The 22,349-nt window shown below is 48.4% G+C and overlaps 1 long non-coding RNA gene across 1 annotated transcript; it reads left to right on the top strand.

Annotated features, from left to right (window-relative positions):
* Positions 1–6,438: 6,438 nt before the first annotated feature.
* LOC142845151 (uncharacterized) lies at positions 6,439–20,398 on the top strand. The gene is made up of 3 exons (XR_012909805.1): positions 6,439–6,481; positions 18,858–19,089; positions 20,249–20,398. It is a non-coding gene; the product is annotated as an uncharacterized LOC142845151 (long non-coding RNA).
* Positions 20,399–22,349: the final 1,951 nt, after the last annotated feature.

Below are 22,349 nucleotides of genomic sequence, written 5' to 3' on the forward strand. Positions count from 1 at the left end.
CAGCCAGTCCTCATGAGATGCAGGGATGGCAGCAAGATTGGAGCCCCCTTCCTTCTACCCCACACCTAGGGAGGCGTCTCTGAACAGCTCTCTGCTCCCCAGCCAGGTTTCCCCTCTGTCACTTGATTCCCCTCTGTCACTTGATTCAACCCGGTTCTCTCTCCTGGCCTATTTTCTTCCTGGACTCTGTTCTGGGGCTGGTGGTGATAGGGTGAGATGGGAGGACAATGGTGTGCTTCTCCCGCAGATGCCCACCCGAGCCCAGGTGTGACCACGGAGGCAGAGTAGCTTCATCAGGGAGTGTAGAGGGACTTAGAAAAAAGATTGAAAGACACCCTTGGGCCCTTGAGCCAGGGGTGGGCATGGAGAGCTTGGCACTTAACTGGGGAAGAATTAATAGTCAACACTTAAAAATCCCCAGTAGATGTGTGGTGCTGGTGTATTGAAATGTCCCTTGCTTTCAGTCCCAAGAGGCAGATGCTCCATTTCACAGATGACAGGCAGAGGGGAAAGTCACTAGTCCAATGTCTCAGCCAGCAGGTGGCAGAGCAGGATTTGGAGCCTGCGATTGTCACCTAGAACCACAATTTTATTCGGGCTTTCTATCTTTTGAGCCACCCTTGGCTTCCTAAAACCTCTCCTCTGGCCTGGATTGGGGCTCACCCTGTGTGAACTGAGAGACATAGCTCCCCCGTGAGCCACTGTCCGCATCCAGTCAAGCTCACTCCCCCAGGCCAGTGTCCCAGGAACTTTCTGTAATGAGTGTAAGCGCTTGCAAGGTGGTTCTGCAGGGTGAGTGGACAGGACAGTCCCCAGACAAAGGTGGAACACAGCTGAGCATAGCAGCCAGGAATGTGCTTCAGAGGGACCCGAAGTCAAGCTGGAGAGCCGGTGCCAGCTGCATGGCTCTGGGCAGGTCATCGCGTACCTCTAAGGAACCGTCTTCCCTGTGTGAGCACTGTGGATGCTGTCTGTGGTTACAACTGCTGACACCCAGGGGCACCATCGGGATCTGGCCCTTTCTGGTCAGAAGTGGCTCTCTCCCGGCTCCATGTCTCTGGATGCCATGGACAGACAGCCCGACAGTGTCTGTCCCCTCCAGGAGACCCAGGGAAAACCGTCCCTGGCCCCATTTTATCCCTGGCTGCTGTTCTAAGTCCCTCCCCTTATCACTCATCTCCAGGCTGGTTTTTCCCTCCTAAACTAGCTCTGTGTCTCCATAGGAACAGAGCAGGGGGATGGGGAGGGTCCTCCCCCACGGAAGGGAACTTCATCTGGGGGTGGCTGGGAGTGGCTGGCTGGCAGCGCCCGGTGGAGCTTCCCCCACTGCCCCCCCAGACCCCTCCATGAACAGCATGTTCCTCCGACTGTTATTTTTAATGCATTTATCCTGACGCTTAATTTATCCCGCATTGTGATCTGATTTAGCCAAGAGCACTCAGCACTGGGCCTGCATATTCATGAGCCAGTTCATTCATGCTACCCAGAGGATGTCAGGTAGGCAGCCATGGACAGAGGCCCGGGTCCAGGATCTCACTGCAACAAAGGCTATCGTGGGCTGGAGATTAAGTGCCCAAGCTGCAGCTAGGCATGCTATGAGTGCAAGGTACACTTCGTGTTTGGGAGTGCCGCTGTGCCCAGGCTCTGGAACCGAAGTGGTTTAAACCCTTTCCTTCCATGGTAGATGAGGATACATTGCCTCCAGCAGGAGAAGGGGTCAGTGTGCCCACTGGCCTTGAAGGATAAGAAGAGATCATTCGTGTGCAGGGCACACGGCTTCTTTTTTCTATGTTTACGGGGGTGTGTGTGGGTACAAGTATGTGCTCATGTATGTTCACATGCATGTGCAGGTCACAGGTCAACCTCAGGGCCACACACCTTGCTTTTTGACAGGGTCTCTCCTTGGCCTGAAAGCATGCAGGCTAGGCCAGGCCGGCCGGCTGGTGAACCTTAGGAATCTACCTTCCTCTGCCCCCCCACCCCCAGCATCAGGGTGGCACGGTGCGAGCATGCCCCGCTGTTTTCGCGTAGGTTCTGGAGAGTGCATGCAGAGCCTCACACTTGACAGCAAGCGCTTTGCTGGCTGAGTCATGTCCCAGCCCCACGGTGATTTGCTCGATACATTTCCCTGTCACCCCTACAGTTACTATTGAGCAGTGGTTCCTCGTGGGGTTTTGGCTTTACAAAGATAGAAGAAGATGGCATGAATACTTGGGAATCTGAGGGACTTGATGAACCCCAGGAGGAGAGAGCATCAGTTCCTCAGTCATCCCAAAGCGGATCCGAGGGCCCCACCTCTGTGTGCACACATAGCGGAAAGAAGAGAGCCCTTGCCTTGGCCTCCTGGTTACTGTATGGAAAGCGGCATGGGCTCTGCTAAGCTACCTCAGCACCAGAGGGCTGGCAAGAGCAGACAGTTTCTCCGTCTGGCATAATAGCCTTCAAGGGCTCAAGGCAGTAACAGGAGGTTAGATTTCCAAGCAGGAATAAGAAATCAGCAGCCACTCTTGGCCATTTACGGGGCTCCCATCCCTGTCAATCTTCATGACCATGGCATGAAAGAGCAGTTACTCAATTGTAGGTGGCGGGCCTGATATGCAGAGAGCCAAGGGCTGAGTTAGCCTGGCTAAGCCCATGGGCTTGTGAGTCAGAATACCTTTGCTACAACATTCTCAGGTGCCCTTTACCTGCCGTGTGTCCTCTGTGCCTCGGTGGCTTCACCCACATTTCAAGACCGCATCTTGTGACTTTTAAGTATGGCTCTAAGGTTTGCTGAGGCAGTCCGCACAACTTAGCCATGCTCACGGTGCTAAATGGTGCTCCTGAACCCACTTCCTCCTTCACATTCCGAGGAAACACTATCCTTCTAGACTTTCTTACGAGAACATGGGCTCCCTGAGGGCAGGGACCGTGTCTGTCTTGTTAATTGCTGTGACCGGGGTTACTTGGTAGTGTTGGCTGAGTATGACTGTCCGGGTAGTATTTGGGAAGCTACACAGTGCTAAATAGTAGATCTTATTCTCTGTCTTCAGCTTGGCTCATAAAGCATCCAAGAGACGAGTGTCCCCAATAGGTCTTAGTTGTCACTGCTGTGTGTCACGGTCCACCCTGCTGTGCAGACTTGGTCCTTAGGGAATTAGAGGAAGCTTCTGTTCACATGGATGCTAAGAGGTGAGGAGAGGAGGCAAGGAGGAGGCTGGGCTCCCGGAGCAGGTACCAGGACAGCTGCAGACTTTGCTTCCCCCAGCCTGGGGGGCCTAGAAAGCTCTTTGCTCTTATCACTTGGAAATCTTCAGCTCTTTAGAGACCAGGGGGCCTAGAATCTGCAGCCTGCCTAAAGTGGACTGGGACGAGAGGCTGCCACTGGAGACTCCCTTACACAGGACAGTGGTTCCCAACCTCACTCTCGTCCGGATCTGCAGTTTCTTGGAAGAGTTACTCAAGTGGTCCAAGAGTCTCCAAACGGCTGACCTCGAACACAGTGAGTCTGCTGCACCCAGCAGTCTCCATGACTGTCACCCCACCTCCTTGCTGGAGCTCACAGAGCTGCTGGAGCCTCTCTGGCCTGCACAAAGACACACAGGAGTAACTGATGAGCCAGTCACTCAGCTGAAGGCAGCCTGAGCACCAGCCACAGCCGCCCAGCCACAGCTGCCCCGCCCCGTGGTCCTCACCGTCTGCGTGGCTCAGTGTCTGGGACTCCACCCAGCTCTGCCTGAGTGCACTAGGGCTAGAGTATCCAGGACAGGGAACCCCCAACCTCCAACCCCCATCCCAGATGGCTGGCAGGACCGTCCCCTCTAGGTGGGACAACCATCTGTGGCAGTGGCTTCCACTTTTGCTTCCCTGCCTCTCCTGGCTTCCTCCTTCTCCCAAGTTCGTTAACCACTTGCACCAAACCCTCTCAGGGCCAGCATTTGGGAAGCCCAAGCTGAGGGCCTCCCCCAGACTCCACGCGCTGCCACTCCCACACACGTTCTTCTTCATTACATTTGTTTATTTATGTATATGGAGGGCACACACAGAGTGGCACTCAGGTAGAAGTCAGAGACCACGGGGAGCCAGCTGCACCTCCGCTCCTAGACAGGAGTCAGGCGCAGATCCTGAGCTGAGGACTCTATATTGAACCAGGGAGGTGCTGATTTCTCTTAGCAGTCACTGGGTAAGCACCTACTGTATACTGAAGTTGTTTTGTTATTTTATTTTGGTTTTGGTTTTTGAAGACAGGGTTTCTCTGTGTAGCCCTGGCTGTCCTGGAACTCACTCTGTAGACCAGGCTGACCACGAACTCACAGAGCTCTGCCTGCCTCTCCCTCCCAAATGCTGGGATTAAAGGTGTGTTCCAACACCACCCAGCTTGTATACTAAAGTTTTAAAACGTAAGTAAGAATAGGTGTACTGCCGGGCGATGGTGGCGCACGCCTTTAATCCCAGCACTCGGGAGGCAGAGGCAGGCGGATCTCTGTGAGTTCGAGACCAGCCTGGTCTACCGAGCTAGCTCCAGGACAGGCTCCAAAGCCACAGAGAAACCCTGTCTCAAAAAACCAAAAAAAAAAAAAAAAAAAAAAAAAAAAAGAATAGGTGTACTTGGCCTGGGGAGGTCAGAGCTTACAGAGGAAGAGAGATTTGTCAACCTGTAGGTGGAGGACTGAGGTGTGTTCAGGAGAACCTAGCAGGTGGAGCCATCCTTCAGACACATTGTTAAGCCCTTGCTGTATACAAAGCACTGTGTGGATGGAAGCAGTGAGCGGAAACATTTATTAAGCTCTGAGTGTGTGCCAGGCTGAGAAGATTCCTCCCATCTTTTACCTCAGGTCTTCTCATAAGAAGCCCATGAAGTGGGCGCCATTGGTGTCTCTACCACGTGGAAAAGGTCCAGAGGGTGACGTAACTTCTAAGATCACAGAGCTGGGAGTGGCGGTGCTGGGCTTTAAGAACCTGGATCTGTCACATTCCTAACCCCCAATACTATTTTTTCCCCTCAAATCAGACCAAGGTCTGTGGCTTTTGTCTTAGACACCCACTGAGTGAACCAGTTTTAAAGAGAGCAAGCCTTGGAAGCAAACCAGGCCAGGCTCCCAGCAGGCCTTCACCTGGGTCCAGCTCCTGTGGGGAAGCCCTGATCCTCAGCAGGGGCTGTGCCTGGCCTGTGACCTGCCTGCAGGAATACAGGACACCCAAAGTTGCCCCCATTTCACCCTGAAGGGTCAGAGAGGGGGCTGGACCAGAAGCCTCTTGTCTTTGTTCGTGGGTCTCAGATACGAACTGATTCAAGACTTGGTAAAAGCCCCTGGCTTGGACATGCCTCATGACCTAGCCAAAGGTCAAGAACGCAGGGCCTGACTGATGATAGGAGAGTGTTCTGTTCCTGTCAAAAATGGGGGACAGGCTGGGGCTTTGTTGGAAGGGTTCTTGCCTAGTGTACCCAAAACCCTGGGCTCTATCCCCAGCACTACCTAAAAACAGATATGGTAACACACACCTGAAACCCCGGCATTCAGGAGGTGGAGGCAGAAAGCTCAGAAGTTCGAGGTCATCCTTGGTTACATAAGTTAGATGCCAACCTGGGCAGTGTAAAACCCTGTCTCCAAGCAACGCAAGCACCTTGATGCTTAGTGGTAGAAACACACTATCCAGTGTGCTCACTGACTCAGTGGTCATACATTCGGGCAGGGCACAGTGGAAACCATGCTGTCATGGTTTCTGACCTGGGTAGACTCAGGGCCACAGTGACTTGATGCTGGAGTTAGTGTCTGACAGGTGAGACCTCAGCCGGGCTGCCAGTCCTAACGTCGCCATGGCCCTGAGGCTGTCTCTTTCTGAAGAGGGCTAGATTGAGCTTCACAGCGCGGTGCTTGGGTTACAAGCACCAGAGACCCAGGAGCACCGAACGGGAGCGGCATGGCCTCTATGACCTGATCTTGAAAATCACACGGCTACATTACTTCCACCATAGTCACGGCTCACACAAATGACGCAGATCTCCTCTTGGGGGGACAGCATGTAGAACTAGAGGTACCACTGCGGGCTTCTTTGGTCACGTTATTTTCCACAAATATAAACAACCACTGAAGTCAACAGGTGGCAGATGGCATCCAACTTGAACCATGTGGGTGAGCAGCTTCCTCAAGGGAGAGAGTAGCACCAGACAGGGCAGCAGTCTGGTTAGATGCAGTGTGGCTTACAGGTCACTTCCAAGATGTGGGCTACAGGACTTGAGGTGGCAAGGCACAGCTGCGCTGGCCGGAACAGAGCCTCGTGTGTTTGTCTGCCGGCTCCTCATCCACAGCCACCTACCTGACTACCCACCCACTCACTCATCTCGGCATCCTTTCCCTTACCCTGCCCCAGCTGCAGGCCTCGGTTAGTTCTGGTGTAGCTCGGTTGGCTCAGCTCTAAGCTGTCCCTCACAAACCTCACAGGATTACTTGAGTCAATCAGCCAGTGGATGGAAAGTTTGCAGAGCGGTCCCCAGGATACAGTAAGTACTCTGTGAGTATTAGCACCCGGAATGTTACTGCTCTGTGAACGTTTGCTATTCAGCAAATGTAATTTATTGTTATCATCACTGCTATTGTTATTCGTCTTCCATTTTGTTGTTTGTCAGGACGGGGTTTCTCCATGTGGCCCTGGCTGTCCGAGAATTCACTATGTACACACATTTCAGATCACACTTTGCTGTTCACTAAATGTGAGCCTTACCCGCTGTCTAACCTTTCCGGGTATTACATCACCAATTACAGTTTTTATTTCTGAAGCACGGCTTGCTCTTTGTGTAGTCTCCTGCTCCTTGCTCGTTGTGGCAGCTTCCTGTATTATTTCTTTAGACAGACTGACTGTATTTATTTTACACGCTGGTTCTCCAGGGCCCATACTAGAGATCTTGGGGGAATCTGACCCTTTGTCTTGTGTTTTTCTGTTTAGCTTAAGATGGCTTTTGTTTTTGGTATATGTATGTGTGGTGCTTTGAATTTAATTTTGCTTCCCAGTTAGACCTGTGCCTATGGGAACTCACTGAAAACCATGCTAGTATTTGGGGAGAGTTGATTTTGCTTCTGCTGGGCACCTGGGAATATCATGAACTTCATTTTCATGTTTCTCACACTTTCAACAATGGCACTGCATCTTACAAAAAGTTAAGGCCATAAGTCTCAGGCTAAGGAGTCAGCTCAGGTCTTAGCTGGAGAGATAGGATATTGGTGCAATGTTTGCCATGCAAGAGTGGAAAACTGAATTTGATCTCTCCCACTGATACCCTGACACCCCAGCACCAACGAAGCAAAGACAGGAGTATCCCTGTAGCTCACTGACCAGCTAACCTAACCTGTTTGGAGAGACTGGGTCTTAGGGAGGGACCCTGTCTCAAAAACAAAATAAACAACAAGAACAATAACAAAAATCCTGGGGCGACGTCTCGGTGGATGAGATCATTTGCTACCCAAAAACAAGGAGCTGAGTTCATATCCTCAGAACCCATGTAACAGGCTGAGGGTGATTTGTGCGCGCCTGTAATGCTTTCTTCTGGAATGGTGGGGTGGAGACAAGAGGTGGCTGGGGCTTGCTGGCTGCCAGCCTACTCCAGGATTTGTGAGAGAGCCTGTCTCAAAGAAACAATAGAGCAGGACACTCAGCGTTGTCCCCTGGCTTCTACACAAATGACATGTTAGACAAACAGGACTGTGTAGTATTGTCTGTGTGTGTTTCTGTGTGTATACGTGCATGAGTGCATGCACCTACGCACATATATAACATGCATACATGTGCACACACACAATGTGAACATCTTCTAGGAAATGACAGGTCAATCTCTTGTCTCCATATACCTGCACACATGCATACTCATTCATATACATGAACACATAAAGACATACATAATATATAAGACTTAAGAGCACAATTTGATGAATATTTGGCAAAGTATTTAAATTAGGCATCATTATGGGAAACATACATATCTCCTCCATCCAGAGAGGAAACCACTGTTCTAATGATTACTGGTTATGAAGTGGCATACAAATAGGACTGTGTAGCATTGTGTATATGTGTATTTGAGTGTGGACATGTGTGTATGTATATGTGTGTGAGTATGAGACCTGTACCAGCAGGTTATTCCGTGGCAGATTGCTGAGAGAGAGAGGATTAGAGAATGAGAAGAGAGGAACGCTGGGGTCAGGAGGCCTTGCCCACGTGATATCTTACGCCAAGCATGTTCCTGGTTTAAGACAAGGGGCTACGTTCCTTCTCCATACATCTGGGCCTCAAGGAGAGCCTCGGATGAATCTGGATCCCATGTGTTTATGTGGCATGTGACTATGTGTGTGTATGTGGATGTGTGTGTATATGTGCATGTACGTGTGTTTATGTGGCATGTGACTATGTGTGTGTGTATGTGGATGTGTGTGTATATGTGCATGTACGTGTGTTTATGTGGCATGTGACTATGTGTGTGTATGTGGATGTGTGTGTATATGTGCATGTACGTGTGTTTATGTGGCATGTGACTATGTGTGTATATGTGCATGTACGTATGTTTATGTGTCATGTGACTATGTGTGTGTATGTGGATGTGTGTGTATATGTGCATGTACGTGTGTTTATGTGGCATGTGACTATGTGTGTATATGTGGATGTGTGTGTATATGTGCATGTACGTGTGTTTATGTGGCATGTGACTATGTGTGTATATGTGCATGTACGTATGTTTATGTGTCATGTGACTATGTGTGTGTATGTGGATGTGTGTGTATATGTGCATGTACGTGTGTTTATGTGGCATGTGACTATGTGTGTGTGTATGTGGATGTGTGTGTATATGTGCATGTACGTGTGTTTATGTGGCATGTGACTATGTGTGTATATGTGCATGTACGTGTGTTTATGTGGCATGTGACTATGTGTGTGTATGTGGATGTGTGTGTATATGTGCATGTACGTGTGTTTATGTGGCATGTGACTATGTGTGTGTATGTGGATGTGTGTGTATATGTGCATGTACATGTGTTTATGTGGCATGTGACTATGTTTGTATATGTGGATGTGTGTGTATATGTGCATGTACGTGTGTTTATGTGGCATGTGACTATGTGTGTGTATGTGGATGTGTGTGTATATGTGCATGTACGTGTGTTTATGTGGCATGTGACTATGTGTGTATATGTAGATGTGTGTATATGTGCATGTACATGTGTTTATGTTGTATTTGAATGTGCTTGTTTATGAAAGTGTGTGGTGTGAAGGCCAGAGGTCAAGGTCAGGTATTTTCCTCAGTAGCTTCTCTACTTGGGTTTTTGAGACAAAGTCTTCTACTGAGATTGGAGCTCACTGATTTAGGTAGACAAGGGATTGTCTTTGCTCCTCAGGGCTGGGCTTACAGGCACACACACCCCAGCCTCTCGTGGGTGGTGGTCATCTGGATGTCGTCTGTCATGCTTGCGCAGTAAGCACTTTGTCTACCAGGCAGCATTCCTTATCCTGGCAATTGTCTGTGAGACTCACTCACGCATCTTCCATGGTGATAATTTGGCCTCCTCATTTCTGGGCACCGTTTGCTGCATGAGCATCCCACAGTTCATTCAAGCACTCTCCTGTTGATGGACATTTGGGTAGTCTCCAGGTTGTCACTATTACAAGTACAACTTCCATGAAATTCTGGTAAGACAATTTCTATGAGCATAGGACTTCCTCTTCTTGGGTAAATACCCAGGAAATCACCTGGAAATGGAGTCCCTGGGTGCTGGCTGGGATGATGCTGCCAATATTTTCTCAGGTGGCTGTGACATATTCCTGAGAATTTCAAGGGCTTTGTCCTCACTGGCACTTGGCATGGCCAACCTTTAATTCTTGCTATCCTGACGAGATTGTAATGGGATTTAACTGTGGTCCTGATTTGTATTTTCTGGTAATTAATGGCCCAGAACTGTTTTTTTACATAGGTCGGTGACACTGACAAATTTGATTTGCGCTCCCGTCTGTCCCCCTCCCCCTTTCCCTGAATTTGGAATTAATTGGAATTCCCTGAAAAAGTAAAGTAGCTCCCTTCCCCATCTATGACTCTCGCAGCTTTGCTGGGACAGTGGTGTGCTTCTCAGGCAATTAGAAGAAGGTCTGCTGTGTGGCATTGTCTCATTTCCAGAGCAGAAACCCCAACTGCAGCCGTGCCGAGCCGCTAACTGAACAGTTAATGGCATCTGCAAACATTTAACGAACGGCTCCTGCGAGCCCAGGAGGGGCAGCTCCAGGACACCACTGAGTCTGGGGCAGAGTCTCTAATGAAACTAATTGATATTTCTGCAGCAAAACACGTAAATATTCACACTAATTGGCATAAAATAGTTTCATAGTCATTGAGGTCAGATTTTTGCCCACATATGAATCAACCGCCAATTAACTGCAAAGGAACCTTCTGTCTACAGGGATCCTCGGGTTCCACGCTGCAGGGAAAGGATTGTGAGTCTGCATCAATGGCTTGTCCGTTCTGCAGACTCGGGATGACTTGGAAAATCCTGTCAAACTTTTGTGCATAGTGGTGACAATGATTTTGAACAAGATGGTCCCTTTGAGTTCTAGAAATCCATAGCCAAATTCAGAGAAATAAATGGCAGTGGCATGAGGGTCAGAGGTTGAAGGCCAGCCTCAGCTACTTGGTGAGTTCAAGTCAACCTAGGCCACATAAGACCTTATCTTAAAGACAAAACAAAATGACAGTTACAAGTGGCTAAGGGGTGTGGTTACTGATAAGTTGCAAACTGAGGTTATTGAAGAAATGGGGTTTCTGGTCCCTTCCCTGCTGGTGGTGGGGGTTTTGTCTTACCTGGGACCCTGTGTCTATATCTCTAAGCAGCCAGGAGTGGTTGATGTAGAGGGAGTTTGTAGTGGCACTGCGTGGTCCAAAATCACATGGCCGATTGCCAAGGTGGCTCCCCTCTTTCCACCTTGCTCATCCAAGCCCATCAGGTCACCACGCCTGACTTCTAAAACTCTCAGCGTTTGGGGTTTTGTATCTAGATTCACCATGAATTACCTTTTGTGTGGGAGGCCAGATTTCATTTTCTCGTATGGATATCTAGTTTGGCAGCTCTTACCCCCTCCCCCATTTCAGAGGAGCCAGGCTGCGGCTCTGGTCTGGGACTCTATTCTGCACCCTGACCTGTGGCTCTCTTTCTGGACTGTCACCTCACTCATCGACTTACTGTGGTTGGTTTCCTGTGTGCAAGTGTATGTGTGTGATGCACAGGTGTTTGCACATTCACATGCTTGTGCCAGAGTGTATAGAGACCACAAGTCTATGTTGTGTTAACTTCTGTTCACCACTTTATTTTTTGAGACAGGGTCTCTCTCTGAACCCGGAACTCATTGAGTGGCTGGATTGGCTGGCCAGTGAGCCCTTTTCTCTGCCTCCCAGCACTGGTATAACAGGCGTGTTTCATGCCTGGCATCCTAGGTGGATATTGCAGACCCAAACCCAGGTCCTCGGGCTTGCACAGCTGGCAATTTTGCCCTCTGAACCATCTCCCCAGCCTGCTGTGGGATGATCCTTCTGTACACTATGAATATGCATTATTCTCATTGGTTAATAATAAAACTGTTGGTCTATAGAAAGGCAGGATAAAGTTAGGCAGGACAATCAAACTGAGGACTCAGATGAAGAAGGGTGGAGTTGGGCAAGATGTCAGTGAGACAACCAAGAAGCAAGATGCTAGAGGATCGGGAAAGCCATGGGCCACGTAGCAATACATAGATTGATATAAAAAAAAGTTCATTTAAAACTAAGAGCTAGTTAGTAATAAGCCTGAGCTATTGGCCAAGCATTTTGTACTTAATATAAGCTTTTGTGTGTTTATTTGGGACTGGGCAGCTGGGACAGGAAAGCTCTGCTTCCGTCTACACCAGCCCTGACTGTATAGTTTGTTTGCATTTTAAACTTCATCTTGCAATGATAGTAGGCTGCATGTGAGCTGAGAGGGAAAACATACTGCTTCCATGTTTTCTTTACCAGCTGGCTCTCTAACATCCTATACACCCACAGCACGATATCACACCCAGGATGGGGACCGAATCCATCTACTGGCCTTACTCAGATGTGTCCAGCTTTACCTGTACTAGTTTGTCCCCAAGTATGCATGTGTGCTTCCTCCTGTTATCCCTAACCCCTGGCCATCACCAATCCATCCTCTGCTTCTATAATTTCAAAATTGCTACCTACGTGAGCATATAACATATGACTTTTGGGCACTGGCCTTTTTGAGACTGGCATAAATTCCCTTGAGTCACACGTGTGGTGGTGAGTGCATCTGTGTTTGCTCCTTTTTATTGCCAAGTAATATTTTTTCATTTTGTTTTGCCTTTTTTTTTGGAGTCAGGGTCTGATACTATAGCCCAGGATGACCTTGAATTTGTGGCCATTCTTCTGCTTCAGCCTCCTGAATGCTGGGATTACAGACACAAGGCAGTATTTGGCCACATATCCTAGACTTGCCTCAAGTGCTGTGTTCTATAGTAATTGTATGCTTACTTTTTTTTTTTTTTGGTTTTTTGAGACAGGTTTTCTCTGTATAACAGCCTTGACTGTCCTAGAACTCACAGAGATCCACCTGCCTCTGCCTCCCAACTGGTGGGATTAAAAGCATGTGCTACTACACCCGGCTTGCTTACTTATTTTTAAGAGATTTTTTATGTATGTGTGATGATGTATGTGTGTGTGATGATGTATGTGTGATGATGTATGTGTGTGTGATGATGTATGTGTGTGATGATGTATGTGTGTGTGATGATGTATGTGTGTGTGATGATGTATGTGTGTGTGATGATGTGTGTATGTGTGATGATGTATGTGTGATGATGTATGTATGTGTGATGATGTATGTGTGTGTGATGTGTGTGTGATGATGTGTGTGTGATGATGTATGTGTGTCCAGAGTCTCTTGCATGCCAACAAGCATGCTCGCAGACACTGAGCTGCAGTCCCAGCATAGGACTTGGTGGTTGGCTTTTTGTCTTTCTTTTCTTCCTTCTTCCCTCCCACCTCCCTCTTCTTCTTGTTTTTAAAGAGCTGTTTAGGTTCATAGAGAAGTTGAGCCAAAGATACAGTGTTTCCAATATTCAGTCCTTCCTGTGCCGATGGTCCCACTTTTTTTTTTTTTGAGACAGAGTTTCTCTGTGGTTTTGGAGCCTGTCCTGGAACTAGCTCTTGTAGACCAGGCTGTCTCGAACTCATAGAGATCCGCCTGCCTCTGCCTCCCGAGTGCTGGGATTAAAGGCGTGTGCCACCACCTCCCGGCTTTTTTTGTTTGTTTGTTTGTTTGTTTGTTTGTTTTTTGTTTTTCGAGACAGGGTTTCTCTGTGGTTTTGGAGCCTGTCCTCGAACTAGCTCTTGTAGACCAGGCTGGTGGTCCCACTTGTTACAACTGGACACTGATGCTTAGTTGACAGCCAGAACCCACTGTTTACTTGCCTGTCGCTGGGGTATGGTGCATTCTCTGAATCTGACAGATTCCTAATGACCTTCATCAACTATCAAATGAAGAATTTTCACTGCCCTAAAAGTACTCTGTGCTTGTCCAGTTCACCGCTCCCTCTCCCCCAGCTGCTGGCAACCATGGTTTTGCTTTCTCCAGGTTGGCATAGGGTTGGGAACATACAGCACAAAGCCTTCGCAGAGGGCACGCTTTCACTCGGTTATAGACATGCAGATTCATCTGAGTCCCCTTTTAGGGCTAGATCCCTTCCCTTCGGGCACTGAATACTGCGCCACTGATTGGCTGTGCTGTGTCTTTCTTACTCATCCCCCTCACTGAAAAACATCTTGTTTGCTTCCCAGTTTTGGCGGTCACGGGCTATCTGCAGTAACCATTCATGTACAACTTTCTCCGTGGATGTGTTCTTATCCCCTTGGGCTCATACCAAGGGCAGAGCTGGTATGAGTTGTGGGGTTACATCGTGCTCTGTTTTGTGAGAAGCCACCCAACTATCTTCCCAAAGTGACTTACTACTTGGCCTTCTCATCAGCTGTGAATGTTCCCGCTGCGTCACATCCTGCCAGCATCTGGCAGGAGTGTTTTTGATTTCTGTCACTCTAATAGACAGGTCTATAGAGGTAGACGACATTCTCATGGTGATTTGTAGTCACTGAACAAATACAGTGCTGAGCAGGTCTTGTGTACCCACTGCCTGCCATCTGTGTGTTTCGGGGGTGGGCAGTAACTGCTAAGATCTTTTTCTTGTTTAAAAACATCATGGGAGGGGGCCAGAATGGTGCACCAGGCATGAATCCTAATACTTGGGAGGCAGAGGCAGGTGGATCTCTGTGAGTTCAAGGCCACTCTGGTTTAGATGGTGAGACTCCACTCTCTACCCCACCCCACCCCCCAAAAAATAGGGGAAACAGTGAGATGACTCAGTGGGTAAAGGTACCTGCCCCCAAGTCTGACACCTGCGTTTGATCCTGGGAGCCAATGCGGTGGAAGGAGAGAACCAGATCCCTCGAGTTGTTTTCTGACAACCACATACTCACGGTAGTACACTACCCCGCCCTGTGCACATTAAATAAATAAATATAGGCCGGGCGATGGTGGCGCACGCCTTTAATCCCAGCACTCGGGAGGCAGAGGCAGGCGGATCTCTGTGAGTTCGAGACCAGCCTGGTCTACAAGAGCTAGTTCCAGGACAGGCTCCAAAACCACAGAGAAAACTTGTCTCGAAAAACCAAATAAATAAATAAATATAATCTTTAAAAAAAAATCAAGTTGGATTCAGCTAGGGGGTACTTGCTGTGAAAGCTTGGTGCCTTAACAGAGCCCTGGAATCTAACTGCTAATCTAATCTAAATTCACTTAAACTTTCATATGTATGTATGTGTGCCGAATGTCTCATACATCTGTGCATGCCTCTAAGTGTGAATGTTCATGTGTGAGTGTGAGCACACATGTTCCATGGGACACACATGGAAGTCAGAGGACAACCTTGGGTGTCAGTCCTTAACCTCCTACCTTATTTGAGTCAGGGTCTCCTGCTGTCCACCAATGCTAAGCCATAGCTGGCCCATAGGCTTCTGGGGATTCTCCTGCCTCTGCCACCAGTTTTTGTCATAGGCATCTTACGGTTACAGATATCCACTACCAAACCTGCATCTGGCTTTCCATGGGTTCCGCGGATGCAAACGCTGGTCCTGTTTCCTCAGCCCCTCAGTTCACCTTTATAATGTGAGTATTTTGCGAATTCTTTAAGACTTTCTCACCATACAACACCATCTTCGAAAACTTGTATTTTTGCTTCTTCTGTTCCGATTTGTGCATTCTCTTGTCTTATTTCATTGTCTGTTACGTAACACCGAGCACACATAATGACGGTAAGCTGTTAATCTAGAGGGAGAAGCATTCCATTTCCCGCTGAAAAGTATGATGTGGGCCATAGGGTTTCATAGATGCTCTTTATAAAATTCCTGGGATGCTAACAACTTTTAAATTATTAACAGGTGTTGAATTTTGCCAAATAAAAATTCCTACATTTCTTGAAATCATTACTTTTAGGCCATTCTGTTACAATGGTGAATCAGGGATGGTGAGCTGGCTCAGTGATTAACACTACCAGCCTCCAAGCCTGACAGCCTGGGCCCAGCATAACAGGAGGGAACTGACTCCAGCAAGTTGTCCTCTGACCGCCATGTCCCCTGAGTCACATCAATAAATACAAGTATAGCTCAGACTTTTTTTTTTTCAAGATACGGTCTCTCTGTACTGTAGCTTTGGTTGTTCTGGAACTCGCTCTGTGGATCAGGCTGGCATTGAACTCACAGAGATCCGCCTACCTCTGCCTCCTGAGTGTTGGGATTGAAGGTGTGCGCCACCACCACAGCCCGGCAACTTAAAAATTTTGAAGTGTGCCGGGCATGGTGGTGCATGCCGTTAATCCCAGCACTATGGAGGCAGAGTCAGGCAGATCTCTGAGTTCAAGGCTAACCTGGTCTACAGATCAAGATAATTTTATTATTTTAGAGTAGCTACTAAGGGTCCGTTCCCATCTTCTTGGGAAATGTTTTTCTTTAATCTCACCGAAGCCCAAGGCTGAGACAGATCTACCTCTGTGGGGCATAATTTCCAGAACATCTGCCCTTTCGATGGCATTATAGTCTTTCCTGAATCCATGATCTGTGTAGGGGGAATTGCTCACTTATTTGATTTTCTGCCCTCCGTGGTCCCAGACATGGTGTAGCCTCAGCATGGCATCCTTAACCTCAGTGGAGCTCCACTCTCTGCTCTCCTGGTTCTTCCTTGTGTCTGGCATGGATGGCAGCTTTATTTCTTTCTGCATAATTTTATGTATGTATGTATGTATGTATGTATACAATATTCTGTCTGTGTGTATGTTTGCAGGCCAGAAGAGGGCACCAGACATCATTACAGATGGTTGTGAGCCACCATGTGGTTGCTGGGAATTGAACTCAGAACCTTTGGAAGAGCAGGCAGTGCTCTTAACCACTGAGCCATCTCTCCAGCCCCGTTTCTGCATAATTTTAAAAACATTTTTCAGTGATTTTAGCCAGGCATAGTAGTGCAGGCCTTTAATCCCAGCACTTGGGTGGAAGAGGCAGGCAAATCTCAGAGTTCAAGGCCAGCCTAGTCTATAAATAATGAGTTTCAGGATAGCCAGAGCTACACAGTGAGACCCTGTCTCAAAAAAGAAAACAAAAAAGAAAAATTTATTTTATTTTTAATTGTGTGTGTGTGTGTTCACATGAGTGCAGGTACCCCAAGAGGGCAAAAGGGTGGTGGATAAACAGGCGCGGAGTTACACCCACCATACTGTGGGTGCTGAGAACTAAACCCAGATCCTCTGAAAGAACAGTCAGTGCTTTGCACCGCTAAGCTATCTCGCTAGACCTCTGTTAGGGGTTAGGGTTAGTTTGTTGTTTTTAATCTCGCATTTTACAATTCCGGGTTTCCCACCTTTGGACACTGTGCGTGGGTCAGTCCTTCCATCCGGGATGATTTTCACCCAGATACCAGCAAGGACATTCTTTTGTCCCCTTTACTCTTGTGCTTTGCAATGTTATTCATTTGTTCTGTTTTTGTTTTCATTTTGCTTGAGCTTGGTTGGATTTTTGGGAATGGTCTTTGAGATGGAAGTCTCGTGGAGTCCCAGCTAGCCTTGAATTGGCTATGTAGCTGAGGATGGCCTTGAACTCTTGATCCTCCTGCCTCAACTCCCCAAACTAGGATTCTAGGAATGCAGCAGCACAACTGGGCCCTTTGACTCTTTTCCTCAAACATTGCTTTCTCAAGGCCTTCTGCCTGATTAACCATCCAAGATTAATAATCGCCACGAACTCCAGCATCCACCACACCTCTACGTTTCTTTCTTTTTCTATTTATTTTACTTTTTGAGAATTTCATACATGTATACAATGAGATAAGACCAAATCCATTTCATTCCCCACTTTTGCAACAGGTCCCCCTCCAGCATATCTGTCTGTCTGTCTGTCTGTCTGTCTATTCTATCTATCTATCTATCTATCTATCTATCTATCTATCTATCTATCTATCTATCTATCTATCTATCTATTCTATCTATCATCTATCTATCTATTCTATCTATCTATCATCTATCTATCTATTCTATCTATCTATCTATCTATCTATCTATCTATCTATCTATCTATCCTATCTATCTATCTATCTATTCTATCTATCTATCTATTCTATCTATCTATTCTATCTATCTATCTATCTATCTATTCTATCTATCTATTCTATCTATCTATTCTATCTATCTATCTATCTATCTATCTATCTATCTATCTATCTATTCTATCTGTCTATCTATCTATTCTATCTATCTCCCTCTATCATCTATCTATCTATCTATCTATCTATCTATCTATCTATCTATCTATCTATTTATCTATCTATCTATCTATCTCCCACTGAGTCCAGTCAGTGCCGCTCATATGCACATGTCAGATCTAGTAAGCACATCACTCCCCACTTCCTGCTTTGTGTTTGCACTCACTTCCCTTTGCGAGATGCAAGCCAATGGGGACAGGTCCCTTATCTGCCCTGATTACTAAAGACTCCAAAATTCTTAGAACAGTGCCTGGCAAACAGTAGGTCCTCAATATTTCTCAAATTAGTTGAATAAATGAAACAGAATTTTCAGAAACTGGAGCCCTCCTATTGGACTGAGAGAGAAATAAGGATGTAGAAAAGGAAAGAGAGGTGCTCAGGGTCACTCGAAGAGGTGCTCAAGGTCACTCGGGGAGGTGCTCAAGGTCGCTCGGGGAGGCGCTCAAGGTCGCTCGGGGAGGTGCCAGTGCTGGGACCAGGACAACTGCTCTCTATCTCTGCCCAGCACTTCACAGTTGTTAGGACCAGGACAACTGCTCCCCATCTCTGCCCAGCACTTCACAGTTTTAAGCACACTTGTGTTTGTCTCCTTCAGGACCAGACATCAGCAAAGAAAGGAAATGTTCTTGGTGTCCAGGTGGGAAGGAAAGATGTGCAGTCCCAGCATGACTGACCACGTTCTGCTTCTGGAAGTGAGGTCCTCGCTGGCTTCCATCCCATGCCGCTCCCTGGCTGCCTCCTCCATCTCAGCTCACAGCCTTTCAGCCTCTTGCTTGGCCAAAAACTTGCCATTTTGTTGTTGTTTTGAGACAGGGTCTCTATGCATCTCTGGCTGTCCTGGAACTCACTCTGTAAACCAGGCTGGCCTTGAACTCACAGAGATCCCCTGCCTCTGCCTCCTGAGTGCTGGAACTAGATTTGCCACTTCTTAACTATCTACCCAGCGGTTTGCCAGGCTCTGTCCAGGGTCTCTTGGGTAACCTTGCCCACGCCATTGCCTTTGGTCATTTTTTTCTCCAGGCCCAGCCTTTCCCCCTCATTGCCCATTTTCTTGGCATTGTCTTACAAGGCTCTGGAGAGCGCGGAGACTCCTTGGGAACAGGAGAAAAACCTTGACTTTGAAGGCAGAGTACCAGCCTCACACGACTCCGAGCCTGACCTCCTGAGGAAAACCATCCCCTCTCATCCTGTCCTCACGCCCAGGAAAATCAGCTGACAGGTGACTCCAAGACACCTCTCACTGAAGTCCCAGGTGGGTTTTGAGGACCCCTTCCTGTGCCTAGACTTCCAGCCCTCAAAACCAGAGCCCCATTTCTGTCCTTTTCCCTTACCTCCTCACGGCTCCGACAGCGACTGTCGAGATGACTTCCTGGGCATCTCCCTGGCTTTGCCTTCCTCTCCCCACACCAGCCAGGTCTAGATCCTAGCAGCTCTCCTCAAGACACTCTCCATAGCCCTTCTCCCCAGGGCATCACCACCTCTCCACAACCTCACCCCCACCCACAGTCCCACCTCCTCTCCACAGCTCTCCTCAAGACACTCTCCATAGCCCTTCTCCCCACAGCCTAACCCCCCTACAGTCCCACCTCCTCTCCACAGCTCTCCTCCATCCTGGCCTGCTCACACCCTGTCTGTGTGCTGAGCCTCAGGCTGGCTCTGCTCTGATTCTGAGATGGATGCAAAGTCCTTTGCCTGCAGCAGAGAGGCTTTCCTGAGCCAAACTCCTCAGACACACTTGGACAGTGCCCCCCCCCATTCCCCATCCTCTTCTGTCTTGCCAGCCCTGGCCAGAAACCCTTCCCTTTTCTCCCTGCCTGCAGACCCCAGTAAGACCTGTCCTGCACAGTGTAGCCCAATAGCCCTCCATTATGAAAGAATGAAAGACAGGTACAATCTGGACCCACACAGTGCACGCCCATGTGGGCGTGGCTATAGAAATCTTTGTGAATTGCCTAGGTCTCCTCTAAAACCAAGATGTGTAGCTACTAGTAGGACCAACCAGAATGGGTGGCCCGGGATCCCCAGAGGACACACAGGTTCGGGCCGTGAGACTGTGGATGGGGCTCACAGGATGCTCAAGCAGGTGGGAGCTGAATGTCCCTCTACAGGTGTGTGTGTGTTGTGTGTTTCCCTGGTGACACTGACTTCAGGGCTAGCTTGAGAGTGCAGGGGCTAGAGAGGGCCTGTGATATATCTGTCCACAGCCTTTATTCTTCCATTTCCATTGCAAGGGTTAATGGCCTCCTGCACACCCACCCACACCCAGCCAGGTTTTTTATTTTTATTTTATTTTATTGGTTTCTTGAGACACATTTTGTGTTGTCCTGCGAATGGCAATTCAAGCAAGTGCTCTCTGCCCTTTGGAGCATAACTTGAGACAGTCTCCTGACTCTGCTACTTCCTCCGTTTAGGAGCAATTTCATGTTTACGAACCTTGGCTTTCTACTTGGACAATGGGATTTGTAAATCCAGCTGGGGCATTGGGAGGAGCAGCTGAAATGCCTCTCTGAAGCCTCATGGGAAATAAATAAATAGGCCTTCACTCTTTCCACTCCCCAACGTGTGAGCATCTCAAGGCAGGTAACCCCCTCCTCCTCCTCCTCCTCCTCCTCCTCCTCTTCTTCTTCTTTTCAAAGATTTATCTATTTGTTTTTATATATGCATTGGTGTTCTGTCCGCATGTATGTCTGTGTGAAGGTGACAGATCCCCTGGAACAGGACTTACAGACAATTGTGAGCTGCCATGTGAGTGCTGGGAATTGAACCCGGGTCCTCTGAAAGAGTACCCAGTTTTATTAAACATTGAGTCAACTCTCCAACCCCAAATATTTTTGTTCGTTTGGTTTTGAGACAGGGTTTCTCTGTGTTGCCTTGGCTGCTCTGGAACTTGCTCTGTAGACCAAGCTGGCCTCTTTGTTCTTTCTTTCTAAGATAGGGTCTCATGTAGCCTAGGCTGAGTTCAAACTCACTGATCCTTCTGCCTCTGCCTCCTTATGCTGGGATCATGGGTGTGTTCTACTATTCCTAGTTCATGTGGTGCTGTGGATTGAACCCAGGGCTTTGTGAATGCTAGGCAAATACTCTACCAATTGAGCTGTTCATGTTTCTGATGCCTGAGGAGACCTATTCTTATTTTAAACTGAGACTCCTCCCATCTCTACCAGCCTGGGCCTCCCCTATAATCAGGTCCACAAAGGTGTTTGGAATTACAAAGGAACTGGGGAGGGTGGCCGGGTCCTGGCCAGGACCTTAGGATTTGGGATGAGAGCTCTCTTCACAGTCTCAAACACATCTCTGCCTTTGGACACTGCAGATCCTGGGCCTGATTTGTGTGTGTTGAGACAGAAACAAGGACAGCAGGGTTACAAGGCTTTCTCTGCTTGCCAGGAGGTCTGGGCCCGAGCTCAGAAAGTGTGTGAAGGCCAGGCCAGCACACAGTAGGTGCTCAGAGTACAGGACTCAACCTCTCCTGCGGCTTCATTTCTCTCCTCCTGGTTCCCTTTCTTCTGTGTGAGAGATGTCTCCAAGGAAACCGTAGGAATTATTTTAAGAAAAGAGCTGAGGGCTTGGGTGGGAGCAGATGGTGGCTTGGGCATCTGGGAGACAGAGGCAGGCTGCTCTGGCCCTCGGAGGAGCCAAGGAGCCCCAGATGCCTCCGCATCCCGGAAAGTACCAGGGCAGAGTCTGGAGGCACATCTCTATTGGAGGGCAGAGGCCTTGACAGCGTGTTGGCCTCCCCAGGTGGCCCTGAAGAAGTGCCAGCCTTTAGCCCAGTGGCCTCTGTGTGAGCAGGAGGCCCAGGGCAAGGGATGGAACAGGAAGCGGGCGGCCTGAGGCTGAGTCCTGAATGCAGAGCAGCAGGTGTTCCTGTGCTGGGCAGAAGTTTATTAACTTGTTCACTTACTCATTCACCCTGCACCCTTCTTCCTCCCTGCCATCCTCTTCAGAGCATCCTTCTTGTGGGATTTTTGCCCCAGTCACACTGATGAGGAAAGTCAAGTATTGAGAAACAAAATGAATCCTGACAGTCACACAAAAATTTCTCTCCCAGCCTTGTCCTCATTTTTTTCTAGACCCCATCATCACCTTGAGCAGAGCCTTCCTACTCTTTGCAAGGACATGGAATCTGTCATGACTCATTCCCTGCTGACCTTCGCAACTTCTCCTTTATCTCCGTGATCTGTTGGCACTTGCCTCTTCACATGCCTTCAGGATGGAGCGTCCTCCCTGCCCTCCTCTGTGCCTCAGTTTACATCACTCCATGTCACATCTCTCCACACTGTGGGTGATGGGCTGGGGTCCCTCTGAGACAGCTATTCTCTCTCTAGTTTCCTCCAAAGACCACAAATGCCCGAGGCATCATCTGGATGGGTATCCGTGAAAATGCCGAATGAGCGAGCGAATGAATGAGAGGAAACACCGCGGAATTTCCATTCCGAGCTTCAGCTTGTTCTCCAAACATTTCTCAGGCACCTCCTCCATGCCAGGCCTGGTGCCAGCCCCAGGGACAGT

This window comes from Microtus pennsylvanicus, chromosome 2 (genome assembly GCF_037038515.1).
Source record: "Microtus pennsylvanicus isolate mMicPen1 chromosome 2, mMicPen1.hap1, whole genome shotgun sequence".
Taxonomy (NCBI): Eukaryota; Metazoa; Chordata; class Mammalia; order Rodentia; family Cricetidae; genus Microtus; species Microtus pennsylvanicus.